Source organism: Podarcis gaigeae, assembly GCF_964106915.1.
Source record: "Podarcis gaigeae genome assembly, chromosome: 18".
Classification (NCBI taxonomy): Eukaryota; Metazoa; Chordata; class Lepidosauria; order Squamata; family Lacertidae; genus Podarcis; species Podarcis gaigeae.
Window position 1 is genome coordinate 59,028 of NC_139696.1, and position 14,015 is coordinate 73,042.

The 14,015-nt window shown below is 47.4% G+C and overlaps 2 long non-coding RNA genes across 5 annotated transcripts in view; one reads left to right on the forward strand and one right to left on the reverse strand.

Moving 5' to 3' along the window:
- Positions 1-14,015, forward strand: part of LOC310835504 — a 59,153-nt gene that overhangs the window by 13,524 nt on the left and 31,614 nt on the right. The window lies entirely within an intron of this gene.
- On the reverse strand, positions 162-13,792 carry LOC310835505. Of its 4 annotated transcripts, none has more exons than XR_014559684.1 (6): positions 13,696-13,792; positions 10,799-10,889; positions 6,178-6,373; positions 3,023-3,111; positions 1,660-1,798; positions 162-290 (listed from the first exon to the last, which is right to left on the reverse strand). It is a non-coding gene; the product is annotated as an uncharacterized lncRNA (long non-coding RNA). The 4 variants fall into 4 exon arrangements; XR_014559686.1 differs by lacking the exon at positions 13,696-13,792 and adding an exon at positions 12,685-12,724; XR_014559685.1 differs by lacking the exon at positions 6,178-6,373 and having other exon boundaries at positions 13,696-13,790.

Sequence of the window (14,015 nt, forward strand, 5' to 3'; positions counted from 1 at the left end):
CGCTCTCCAGGCTTCAGCAAAAGCCTGCATTCGCCCCATAGGACGCATACGCATTTCCCCTTCATTTTTGGAGGGGAAAAAGTGCGTCCTATAGGGCGAAAAATATGGTATATAGACACCCCCCCATATTTACAGCCCCCCGATAGCAATTCAGGAATGCTCCCTGTTCAGAGGGAAAAGCAGCAATATACCAGACGATCGTCTTGTCCAGAGACTCATTCTTCAAGATGCAAACTTCACAGATATCAACTTCAACGAAGGAGCTACTTCGATTGTGCCGGAATGACTTCCTACCAAAAATAATAATAATAATAATAAAATTTATTTATATCCCGCCCTCCCCAGCCGAAGCCGGGCTCAGGGTGGATAAGAACAAGAAGATAATACAACATTCTAAAATCATTTCATTATACAATAAAGTAAATAAAAATAAAATAGAAATAGAAATAAAAGATTCTGCATCTAAGCAATCTCAAGTCTACACCCAGGTTTTCAAATCTCAATTCTACACCCAGATTTTCAAATCTCAATTCTACACCCAGATTTTCAAAGGCTGCGCCTTTTCTATTATATTATCTTTATATGATAGCTCCTGATATCTTTGCTTCTAAGCACCAATGGTTCCAAACTCTCTGCAGGAAACAGAGTCTGTTGTCAACGCAGAGAGGGAATTTGCCTGTTACATCGACAGGTCAATCCCCAGGTGAGAGCGGTAGATCCCTGCCAGAATAAAAATAAATAAATAAAATAAATAAAAATAAAAATGGGAGATCGTCAGAGGGGCTGATGGAAGTCCCAAAAGATTGTATAAGAGGTGGAATTTGGGATGATATGACTAGAATGTGTATCTGCTGTGTGGGGAGGAAACTTCTGATCCAAGGTCTTGAGAACTAACAAGCTCAGCTGTCCCAAGCTAAGTTATTCTCCAACTAGCTGACCATTGGTGAATTGAAACATAATCCAGAATTTTGATTGGATTTGGGTTCCGTTTCCACGTGGGGTTTTAGAAAGAAAGACCCTAGGAAAGGAGCTTTGAGTGCAAATCGCCCTTCTGTCCACCTGCCATTCGATTGCTTGTCTTTGCAATGAAGATTTCTACTGTCTTTGAGATGGAGATTCAACTGAGGACTCTGGAACCATTTTAACTTGGCCCTTGTTCTCATTTTGTAAGTACGTTAGCTAGCAATACTCTACCATGTTCTTATTTTTTCTGTCTGAAACGTTGTAAGAGATGGGCCTGCTTTTAAGTAGGTTTAATCTTGTTCTTAAATAAATTTTTAAAAGAGAGCTTTCTTGTTGTCCTGTGTGCCTTTCTGGGGGGAAAGCCTGAGACCAGAGTCTGACCTACTGAACCTGTGGAATTTCTGCCTGCATTTTGTGGAAGCAACTTGCAGGGTGGGCCAGCCGGGAACTAGGAAGAATAACCTTCTCCCTTGGCTTAATCTTCCGGCTCTCCCCGGGTACAAGGGAGTGGTGGCAGCAACTCCCCGTTCCTCTAAGCCTGGTCCCGCTGGGTTGTAGGACAGGGGAGGGAGGGGCGAGAACATTACTACATGGGGTCAGCGTGGTGGGACTACACCCCCTGACATTACTACACCACCCCTGAGGGATGTAAACCACAAAGGAGCACATTAGGATGCAAGAGGAAGTGGGACTTACAGGAGATCTCTCCAGGATGGTGGAAAGATGATCCGGAGAAATGGCCAGAGCAACTGCAAGACTCCAGGACCAGCCAAGCCCCAAACGCATCAGGCCGGGAGAACCAAGCGAGGCAGCGCAAACGCCCAGCAGACGCCTTCTGGAGAAAGAGACAGGCTTCAGTTCATTTGTCTGGCATCCGCATTTGATGAAGTATGCAGTTGAGCAGGGTCAGAAACTCAAGATATATAGGCCCATTTTCATAGTTCCAGATGCCCCATACTTATATCGTGTGCCCTGGGTCGCTGATTTACGTTGGAGCAGAGGCAGATGGGGCAGGGGGACGGCTGGAAGGGGACGATCCTGCTGGGGGTGGTCAGCTGGCCTTGCGCCCCTCTGCCTGCCGACAACCACACCTCCCTTCAAGGAAGGCTCTTTTCCTTTCTTCTTGAGATATCGGGAAGGCACCCCAAGGGTCATCCAGCCCAACCTGCTACCAGGCAGGAACTGGCCACCTCACCCCCTTTGTGTCCCCAGCCCAGCTGGACGCTGCCCTCTTCAAAGGCCCTTGGAGGGCGATTGAGGGATCCACGGAGGGATCCACCCTTCTCCTGCAGCTGCCCCCCTTGCCCTCTCCTTTGGCTGCCTGAAGTTCTCGGGGTGACTGCTCATCTGCTGACAACATTTATACCTCCAGGCAAAGGGAAAACCATGCGTCAACTCTGAAGGCTCAGAAATGTGGAAAGTGCTTTTCTTGAGAGCACCTCTCGGCTGCAAGTGTCCCAAACTGGGGTGAAGTTGCTGGTTTGTCAATATTAACTACTCCTCCTTTATTGATCTGAATTACTCAAACGGGTTCTAGTGCTGGCCAGTTCATCAGGGGCTGTAGACCCAAACTAGGTTCAGGGATGCTCCATTAGACAAACCAGCCAGCTCCCTGCCTCTCTAAGTCACTGGGCTTGCTTGCAAATGCCTCTTCCAAAACATTTATCTTAAGATGTACATGCAAGCGTACCAGTTTTGGAGGCTAATTCATCTCCGCTTGGATTATGTGGATAAATCGATAGGAGAAAGAATCAATTATCTGGTTAAAGCAATGGTTCATCTGAAGAAATTCAGTTTTCCACACATTGCTTTGTCCCCTTTAGATAGCCTAACAGGAACAGGAAAAAGGAGACAAACCTCACTAACAAGGGGGAAGCCAGGAGGTCCTGCCCTACCCCAATCAAATAAATAAAACACTTTACTGTATTTTTACTGTACTGTTTGGGTGGTTGGTGTGATATATCAGGAGAGGGGTTGTTTAAAAATGTTCTTAAGTGTTATATGTTAATTTCTATTTCTCTTTTTCTCTTTTTCTATTTCTATTTTTTCCCCCTTTTACCTTCATGACTTTTCCTCCACCTCCTCTTCTCCCTTCGTCTGGTGAAGCTTCCTTCTCCCCCTCCTCCTTTTCAGAGCAGGAATTCAGACCTAAGAAATATCAATAATGTCCATTATTTTCCCAAGAAGGGCAAGAGGGGTCCCCGTCCAAGCAGACATAGAATATGTCCAGCCCAGATTGCAGTGGAAGAAAGAATCTGAATTGCAACTTATTACCAAACTTAAAACCATGGAGAGACCTGGCCTGAACAAAGACATTGGATTCTTATCTCATTATACATGACAAAGCCATTTTTCGCCTTCTCACCCCTTGCTTTTTCCTGTAAGACCTATTGCAGTCGTTAAGAGTCGTCAACAGGCTCATCACAGCTATCTGCCAATCACCCATTCCCACCACCCTTCTGAGCAATACCCCTCCCCACCTTCTCACTATATAGAAGGGTCTGGTGACTTCTGTTTCAGTGTATCTGAAGAAGTGTGCATGCACACGAAAGCTCATACCTAGAATTAACTTAGTTGGTCTTTAAGGTGCTACTGGAAGGAATTTTTTGTTTTGTGCACCAAATGTTCCTCTCTTAAATGGCACTTTGAAGGCTGCTTAAGTATAGTTCAGGGATCCGCACCTCTCCTGCAGCTGCAAATTCAGCCAGGAAGCCAACATGGCCATCCACTATTCTTGACTGGAAACAGAGGAAGTGCTGCTTACATCCTCCCTGGGAGCATTTCAACAGTCAGGGGGGAGGCCCTGATCCCTAAGCCTAACCCCATGCCTCTCCCTAAACCCATCCCTAACAATGACGCTAGACTTACAACAGCAGACTTACAACTTCTGACCTTTGTAAAAGGTAAAGGGACTCCTGACCATTGGGTCCAGTCGTGGCAGACTCTGGGGTTGCAGCGCTCATCTCGCTTTACTGGCCGAGGCCGGCATATAGCTTCCGGGTCATGTGGCCAGCATGTCTAAGCCGCTTCTGACAAACCAGAGCAGCGCACGGAAACACCGCGACCTTCCTGCCAGAGCGGGACCTATTTATCTACTTGCACTTTGACGTGCTTTCGAACTGCTAGGTGGGCAGGAGAAGGGACCCTGCAAAGGGAGCTTATCCCGAAATGTTAATTCGAACTGCCAACCTTCTAATTGGCAAGTCCTAGGCTCTGTGGTTTAACCCACAGCGCCACCTGCGTCCCTTCTTTCTGACCATAGACCCCTAGTTAAAAACTACTTTCCGTGGCCTTTATTACTCCAACCCCAAATTGTCCTGCTTGTTGTGCATCGGGCTAGAAGTAGCATTTTCATTAGAGAAAACATCTCATAAAGAGATTTTTCTACACCTGCAGACTCAGGTGTGCATTGCAGGGGAGTCCCAAAAGAAAACAGTCTTCCTGACCCAGGGGGTAGGGGAATTAGGGTTAGGGGATAAAGACTATACTTTTTTTGGGAAGCCTGTTTTTTATGACTCGTTTCTACAGTTGTGTGTGCACTGCAGTTGTGTGTTGGTGAAGGAAAACGCAGACTGATCCTGGTGCAAGCGCACTGCTTCAGGAGACAGGGGTCCCGTCCCAACGCTCAACACCTCAAACCCAGAGGATTCCAAGACAATTTGGCTCCTACCGTTCTCCGTACGGGTGCTCCTCCTCTTCCGGGCAGGCGCTGGAGGTGGGATAAAGGCCTTGTCTGTCATGATTAGGGAGGGAAGACAGATTAGGGGGGAGAAGGCAGAGCGTTCTCTCCGTCTCCCCCTTCTGCCCAGAAGTGTGCGCAGGCAAGACCACTCACTTCAGGAATCCTCGTTTTCCCCCTCCCTTTCCTTTTCCATGCATAAGTAGGCTTGTGCCCGATGACACTAAGGAACAAAGCACAGCCCATGCAGAGAAATATCAGTGCGCCTGATTTCTTTCAGACGGACTGAAAGTGTAGGAGTATAAAACAGGCACAATTAAGTAGCTACCAGGGAAGGGGAAGTAGTTGGCCTAACCCCTAACCCTCTAAGCCCAACCCCTAACCCAGTGGCAGTGGAGGGGAAGTGGTTGGCCATTATACAACTAACCGGGAGGTGTGTTTTACTGTTTCTTCTTTTTGTGGCACTTTCTAGCTCTGAGGAATGTGCAGGCGTCTCTTACGGAGATCCTCCTGCAACCTTGGTGTTCACAGTACCAAAAGGTGGTAGCATTGAACTATTAGGAGTAACACCCTAAAGTGAGGAAACTTTCCCATGATACAAGTATTGCTCTTTCTGTTTCTTTCTGAAGCACATTCCAAAGAATCATATGCTGCTGCATATATATCAATATCTGGAAGGGACCTCAAGGGTCATCCAGCCCAGCCCACTACAAGGCAGGAATATGCAGGAGAGCCAACACCAACCTTGGTTGTGCTGTCAGTCTTGCCCTATGAAAGGGCACTTTTAAGGCACTTGAAACTGCAGCTGCAAGTTGCGCCATTCAGCACACCTTGCCATCCCCTTTTGCTGACTGAGAGCGGAGGAGGTGCTGCTTACAGTCTCCCCAGGAGCATTTCAACAGTCAGGAAGAGGCCTGAAGCCTTCAGGGAGATTGTACATCTGCTAAGAACATTTATGCCTCCAGAAAAGGAAACAACCATGAGCCTGCTCTAAGGGAACACTCATGAGCCTATAAAGTGCTTATGTTTAGAACACCTCTCTTAACATTACAAACTGCTCCAAATTTCCAAAACGCATACAAATACGTGCCAGTATTTGTCAATATAAATGATTCGAATGGCTTTCAGTTTTGGCCCCTGTTGCAGGGGCTCAGCCCATTTAGTCTGGTGGCATTAGGGCTCCAAGCCTATGTGCATAACGGGGGACAGTCTTAAATCTTTGCTTCACCCCTGCTGTAGGGCACATTACACAGTTGATTTTTAAGGACTGACACAAACCCCCACTGCCAAACTGTATTAAGACAGTACTAAATAATAGGGTTTCTATTTTTGGAGAGACCGGGGGGAAATGCAATCTCCCTGACCATCAAAGAATAGAGACTGTTCTCTGGGAGGTTGCCAGGGTTACGGGTGTGAGGATAGGAAAAGAGACACTTCAACCAGCTGTTTGAGCTGAAATCCACCTTTGGAGAAGGCAGGCTGCGCCTCTAGAAAGGACCGGGCCTTGTGGAAGTGTAGGAACTGTGCGGTCTTACCGATTTAGAGAGATAGCTAGGTATTTCCCACCGTTCCCTTTACTCCTTGCTGCTAAGAAGCGTTTCCGGTGGATGGAAGTGGACTTAGGCAGATGTGACATTCGACATTAAGGAATAAAGCATTGCCCATGCAGGCAACCCATCTTTTTCCACTGCTGCCTTGCCTCTTTTTCTTCTCTTTCCTTTGGCTGCCAAGCTGCTGGGTGAATCAGGTGTTTGGTTAAAGGAGGTGTTTGGGACTTGTCTCAAAAGATCCCCTTTCCCCCTCTTGCCCCACAAGGCAGCAGCAGGAGGACCATGGCACTGGCATCTTTGGGGCACTGGCATCTGGTCTCAAAAGATTCCCTCTTCTCCCTCCCTCCCTCTGTCCGGCAAAAATTCCCTCTTCCTTCTCCTCCCCCATTTTGGGAGAAGGAATTCAGCACAGCCCATAGAGACCTGAGAAATAACGGGGGGGGGGGGCATTTTTTTCAGGAGAACTGAAAGAGCGGTCTGCATAAAAACAGGCACAGGATCTGTCAAACCCTTTCCAAAGAATAATGATGGTATATAAGCCTCTGGAAGGGACCCCAAGGGTCATCCAGTCCAACCCGCTGCATCAAAGGAGTGCCTTACAGGGCAACAATCCTGCAACCTTACTTGTGTAGCAAATGTTGCCCTCTTAAATGGCACACCTCTCCTGCAGCTGCAAGTTCAGCCCTGAAGCCAACATGGCCATCCACTATTCTTGACTGGAAACAGAGGAAGTGCTGCTTACATCCTCCCTGGGGGCATTTCAACAGTCAGGGGGAGGCCCTGACCCTGACACCTAAGCCTAACCCCGACCCTAACCCCTAGACTTAAAACAGCAGACTTTCAACTTGTGACCTTTGTCAAGGGTAAGGGTAAAGGGACCCCTGACCATTAGGTCCAGTCGTGGCCGACTCTGGGGTTGCGGCGCTCATCTCGCTTTACTGGCCGAGGAAGCTGGCATATAGCTTCCAGGTCATGTGGCCAGCAGGACTAAGCCGCTTCTGGCGAACCAGAGCAGCGCACGGAAACGCCGGTTACCTTCCTGCCGGAGTGGGACCTATTGATCTCCTGGCATTTTGACGTGCTTTCCAACCTCTAGGTTGGCAGAAGCAGGGACCCAGCAACGGGAACTCAGGCCGTCATTGCGGGGCTTCGAACCGCCCATCGGCAAGTCCTAGGCTCTGTGGTTTAACCCACAGTGCCACCCACCTCCCGTAACTTAAAGGAATGCTATTTCTGTTTCTTCTTTCTGAAGCACATTCCAAAGAATCATATGATGCTGCATATATATCTATATCTGGAAGGGACCCCAAGGGTCATCCAGCCCAACCCAGTGCAAGGCAGGAGTATGTAGGAGAATCACCAACCTTGGTTGTGCTGTCCATGTTGCCCTATGAAAGGGCACTTTTAAGGCAATTTAAACTGCAGCTGCAAGTTGCGCCATGAAGCACACCTTGCCATCCCCTTTTGCTGACTGAGAGCGGAGGAGGTGCTGCTTACAGTCTCCCCAGGAGCATTTCAACAGTCAGGAGGAGGCCTGAAGCCTTCGGGGAGATTGTACATCTGCTAAGAACATTTATACCTCCAGAAAAGGAAAAAACCATAAGCCTGCACTAAGGGAGTGCTCATGAGTATATAAAGTGCTTTTCTTTAGAACACCTCTCTTAACATTACAAACTGCTCCAAATTTCCAAAACGCAAACATACGTGCCAGTCAATCTAAATGATTCAACTGGCTTTTAGTTTTGGCCCCCGTTGCAGGGGCTCAGCAGGGGACAGTCTTAAATCTTTGCTTCGCCCCTGCTGTAGTGCACATTGCACAGTTGATTTTTAAGGACTGACACACACAAACAGCCCCCAAACTGTATTGAGACATTACTAAATAATAGGGTTTCCATTTTTGGAGCTACCGTGGGAAAATGCAATCTCCACGACCATCGAAGAGTAGAGACTGTTCTCTGGGAGGTTGCCAGGGTTACGGGTGTGAGGATAGGAAAAGAGACACTTCAACCAGCTGTTTGAGCTGAAATCCACCTTTGGAGAAGGCAGGCTGCACCTCTAGAAAGGACCGGGCCTTGTGGAGTTGTAGTGACTGTGCGGTCTTACTGATTTAGAGATAGATAGGTATTTCCCACCATTCCCTTTGCTCCTTGCTGCTAAGAATCTTTTCCAGTGGATGGAAGTGCACTTAGGCAGATGGACCTGCCTTTTGTAACTTCATGGAGATGTCTGGGAGCTGCCTTGCCTCTTTTTCTTCTTTTTCCTTTCTCTGCCACGCTGCTGGTGAATCAGGTGTTTGGTTAAAGGAGCTGTTTGGGACTTGTCTCAAAAGATCCCCTTTCCCCTTCTTGCCCCAAAAGGCAGCAGCAGGAGAGCCCTGGCACTGGCATATTTGGGGCACTGGCATCTCGTCTCAAAAGATTCCCTCTTCTCCCTCCCTCCGTCAGGCAAAACTTCCCCCTTCCTTCTCCTCCCCCTTTTTTGGAGCAGGAATTCAGCACGCCCCATAGAGACCTGAGAAATATCAGGGGGGTGGATTATTTCAAGAACTAAAAGAGGGGTCCGTGTAAAAACAGGCACAGGATCTGCCAAGCTCACATTAATGTGCAAGGAATAATAAAGATGCTCACAGGAAGCAAGGTGACTATCGCATCATACAACTAACTGTAAAGAACGCTATTTCTCTTTCTTCTTTCTGAAGCCCTTTCCAAAGAATAATGATGGTATGTAAACTTCTGGAAGGGACCCCAAAGGTCATCCAGTCCAACCCGCAGCATCGCAGGAAAATGTGGAGTCCCTTACAGGGAACAGTCCCGCAACCTTGGTTGTGCAGCAAATATTGCCCTCTTAAATGGCACTTTGGGGATGCACACCTCTCCTGCAGCTGCAAATTCAGCCATGAAGCAAACATAGCCATCCACTATTCTTGACTGGAAACAGAGGAAGTTCTGCTTACATCCTCCCTTGGGAGCAGTTCAACAGTCAAGGGGAGACCCTGACCCCTAAGCCTAACCCCAAGCCTCTCCCTAACCCCAACCCTAACAACAACCCAAACCCCAACCCCTAGACTTACAACAGCAGACTTACAACTTCTGACCTTTGTCAAAGGTAAAGGGACCCCTGACCATTAGGTCCACTCGTGGCCGACTCTGGGGTTGCGCTACGCATCTCGCTTTATTGGCCGGCGTACAACTTCCGTTTCATGTGGCCAACATGACTAAGTGTTTGGCCATCATACAACTAACCTGTAGGTATGCTTATCTGTTTCTTCGTGTGGCACTTGGCAGCTCTTAGAAATATGCAGGCGTCCCTTATGGAGATCCCCCTGAAACCTTGGTGCTCACAGTACCAAGAGGTGGTAGCATTTAACTGTTAGGTGGCACAGCCTAAAGTGAGGCACCTTTGCCATCATACAACTTAAAGGAATGCTATTTCTCATTCTTCCTTCTGAAGCACATTCCAAAGAATCATATGATGGTGTATATATCTATCTTGAAGGGACCTCAAGGGTCATCCAACCCAGCCCACTGCAAGGCAGGAATATGCAGGAGAGCCAACACCAACCTTGGTTGTGCTGTCAGTCTTGCCCTATGAAAGGGCACTTTTAAGGCACTTGAAACTGCAGCTGCAAGTTGCGCCATTCAGCACACCTTGCCATCCCCTTTTGCTGACTGAGAGCAGAGGAAGGGCCTCTCCCGGAGCATTTCGACAGTCAGGAGCAAGCCTGGCGTTCTCGGGGTGATTGCACATATGCTAACATTTATACCTCCAGGCAAAGGAAAAACCATGAGCCTACTCTGAAGGCTCATAAATGTCGAAAGTGCTTTTCTTGAGAGCACCTCTCTGCTGCAAGTGTCCAAAACTGGTGTGAAGTTGCTGGTTTGTAAATATTAAATCTTCCCACTTTATTGATCTGAATTACTCAAACGGCTTCTAGTGCTGGCCACTACAGCAGGGGCTGATCCCCATTTCTTCTGCTGCTGTTCAATTCAGAGTATCTGCTCAAAAAATCAAACAGAAAGCAATGGAGGGTTGCCATTAAGGCTGGGGGGAGGGGGCAAACAGGGTCTTATAGACCCAAACTGGGTTTTGGGATGCTCCATTAGACAAATCAGCCAGCTCACTGCCTCTCTAATTCACTGGGCTTGCTTGCAAATTATCTTTTTTAATTTCTCCTCTTCCAAAACATTTATCTTAAGATTTAACGTGCAAGTGTACCACTTTGGGATGCTAATTAATTTCCGCTTGGATTATGTGGATAAATCGATAGGTGAAAGAATCGGTGCCTTGAGTAATTACCTGGTTAAAGCAATGGTTCATCTGAATAAATTAAGTTTCCAACCCATTGCTTTGTCACCTTTCAATAGCCTAACAAGAACAGGAAAAAGGAGACAAACCTCACCAACATGGGAGAAGCCAGGAGGTGCTAGCCTACCGCAATCAAATAAATAAAATTATTTTACTGTATTTTTACTGTACTATACTGTGGTGGTTAGGGGGGATGAGGCCAAGCCCCACTTCGATGGGTGTAATATAGAAGGAGTGGGGTTGTTTAAAAATGTTCCTATATGTTATATGTTAATATGTCTTTCTATTTTTTCCCTTTTACCTTCATGACTTTTCCTCCATCTCCTCTTCTCCCTTTATCACCCGAAGTTTCCTCCTCCTCCTTTTCAGAACAGGAATTCAGCAGAGCAGACCTAAGAAATATCAAGAATGTCCATTATTTCCACAAGAAGGGAAAGAGGGATCCATGTCAAAGCAGACATAGAATATGTCCAGCCCAGATTGCAGTGGAAGAAAGAATCAAGTGGGAAAGGAGCAAGCGTACGACTAACTGGAAGAAATGTGTTTTTCTTCTTTATTTTTTTCTTGCTTATTCTTGTTTCTTCTTTCTAAAGCACTTCCCCAAGAATCACCTAATGGTGCATCTAGCTGGAAGGGACCCCAAGGGTCATCCAGTCCAACCCGCCGCAAGGCAGGAATCTGCGAAGGAACCACAAGGGTTCATTTCATAATAATAATAAAAATAGTAATAAGTGAAAGAATTGGGATCTTGAGGAATTAGCTGGTTACAAAACCAGCAGTGCTTCATCTGAATAATACACTGTTCAGGTACAGTTTCCAAGACATTAAAGGCGGCCTGAGGGGGAAAGCAAGGGAGATCTTATTTTGTATAAAGAATAAATTATGATTATTATCACAGCCAGTTACTCTGGAGTTGCTTCTCCCCCCCAATTCAAATCAATAAAAATACTATAGTGCTAATGCTTAGGGGGGAAGAGGCCATGTCCCACTTGGGTGGGTGTAATTTATAATAATAATAATAATAATAATAATAATAATAATAATTTAACATTGAATGATTATAATAATGAATTACTCTTTCCCAGCCACCAACAGAATATTTTTTTTAAATGATAAAACCTAATATACTACAAACTTCCCTCACCTTTTTACAATAAAAACCATTAGAATAATGCTAACAATTTAAAAATGAAGGATAATCCTCATTTATTCCCCTTCCCCCACAGAATACTAAAAAATTCGACAAAACGTAATATATTACAAACTTCACTCGCATTTTCTAATAAGAAGAAGAATATAAAAATCCATGATGATGATAATCCTTTATCCTTATTTCCCGCCCACTCCCAAGGCCACCAAACTCACGCGCGTCCTTCGAGAAAATGGCGAGGGAAACGCTGAGGAGAAGAAGCGCCAAAAGCCGGCCATCATGCGACCTGGGATTGGCCCAAAGGCCGACCTATCGCCGCCGAGTTAACTGCTGCTGCGGCTGCGGGCGCGGGCGTGGAGCGAGGGGGTTCCTGGAGCGGCCATTTTGGACGAGGGCAAGGGGACTGGAAAGAGGGAACGGACCGGAGGGCCTTCGACGGCGATAGGTGGGCCTTTGGGCCAATCCCAGGCCGGGCGGTGGGCGGGGCCAGCCCTTTCCCGCTTTTTCTCCTGGCAGCTGCTTCTCCTCAGCTGTTTCCCACGCCCTGGTGTTGCTGCAGCCAAGGGGAGCTTCCCCGCCCCAATTCGAAGAAATAAAAATACTCTACTGTTAAGGCTTAGGGGGAAAGAGGCCACGTCCCACTTGGGTGGGTGAGATTTATAATAATAATAATAATAATAATTATTATTATTATTATTTATTACTCTTTCCCAGCCAGCAACAGAGTACTTAAAAACACGATAAAACACAATATACTACAAAGTTCCCTAACCCTTTTATAGTAAGAACAATTATAATAATGATGATAACAATTTAAAAAGTAATGATAATCCACATTTATTCCCCTTCCCCAGCCTCTGTGGGCTGCTCCCAACAGAAGATTAAAAAGGCGACAAAACAATATATATTACAAACTTCCCTAAGCCTTTTTATGATAATGACAAAAGTAATAATTTAAAAATCAATGGTGATACAGTAATCCTTTCTTATTGCTGGCTCCCAACAGAATCCAGTATGAAAAAGACGACAAAGCTTACAAGCCTCCTTCACGCAAAGGGCGCGGGAGACGCTGAGGAGAAAAGGCGCCAAAAGCCCGACCTGGGATTGGCCAAAAGGCCGACCTATCGCTGCCGAGCTTTTTAGTGTTCCTGTGGCTGCTGGGCGTGTGCGCTGAGCGGGGGGCATGACGGGAAAGAGGGAACCGGACCGGAGGGGGGAAGAAAGGGCAGAAGACGCGCCACCGCCGCCATGTTGGTTGTGGGCAGTGGGACCTAGCTTGCCGTTGGGTGGCGCTGGTCTCCCTCGTTACGTGGGCGCCTCGTTGGGGGTCCCTGCGGAGAAGGAAGGCCGGAGCCCCACCCCCAATCCCCAACAGTGCCTGAGGGGCCTGGTTTCGCCTTATTCTTATTATTAATGACTATCCTCATTATTAAAACAAAAAAAATTCCTTCCAGTAGCACCTTAAAGACCAACTAAGTCAGTTCTTGGTATGAGCTTTCGGGTGCATGCACACTTCTTCAGATACACACGTGTGCATGCACACTTCTTCAGATACATATTTCGTGCATGCACACGAAAGCTCCTACCAAGAACTGACTTAGTTGGTCTTTAAGGTGCTACTGGAAGGAATTTTTTTTGTTTTGACTATGGCAGACCAACACGGCTACCTATCTGTAACTATCCTCATTATTCGCCTTCTCCTTATTCTCCTCCTCCTCCTCCTCCTCCTCCTCGCAGCGCTTCCCTGAGCGCTGCTTCCAAGCTCCCTCAGGAGCAGCCCAGGTAGACTGCCTCTGGCCCCGGAGGCTCCGCCAGAGCAGAAGAGGCACCTGGGAGGCCAGGGGAGCCCCACAAGGTCTTTTGGGGTGCAGGGCCCAAGTCCGTGTATCTGCCTCAAGGGTCATCTTTGACCCCCAGCCAAAAGGTCGACTTTTCCGGGACATTGTTTACTCTGGCCCAAGGTTGTCCGGAGCTGCCATTTTCATTAGGGAAAAGGTCCCCGAAAGAGACTTTTCCGCATCTGCGGCGGCCTCAGGAACTGCTCCGACCTGTGATTGGCCAAGAGCCACGAAAAGAGCGGTCTGTTTCCGCCTGATCCCGCCCCCCTCCACTTCCAACATAGAGGCGCTTCCGGTGACTGCTTCCCTCTTCCAAAATGGCGCCGGCGGCAACATCCGCCCTGTTCTAACATGGAGACTTCCCATGAACTTTCTTCATTTCTTTATTATTATTATTCTTCTTGAGAAGCGGGACGTCCCTCTTTTCCTTGGAGGCCATGGCTGCTGTGGAGAAGCAGCAGCTGCTGCCCAAGGCGACCTGGTCCTCGAGGTGCCCCCTTTCGACTCCTCTCAGCATCGCGGTCAAGGCG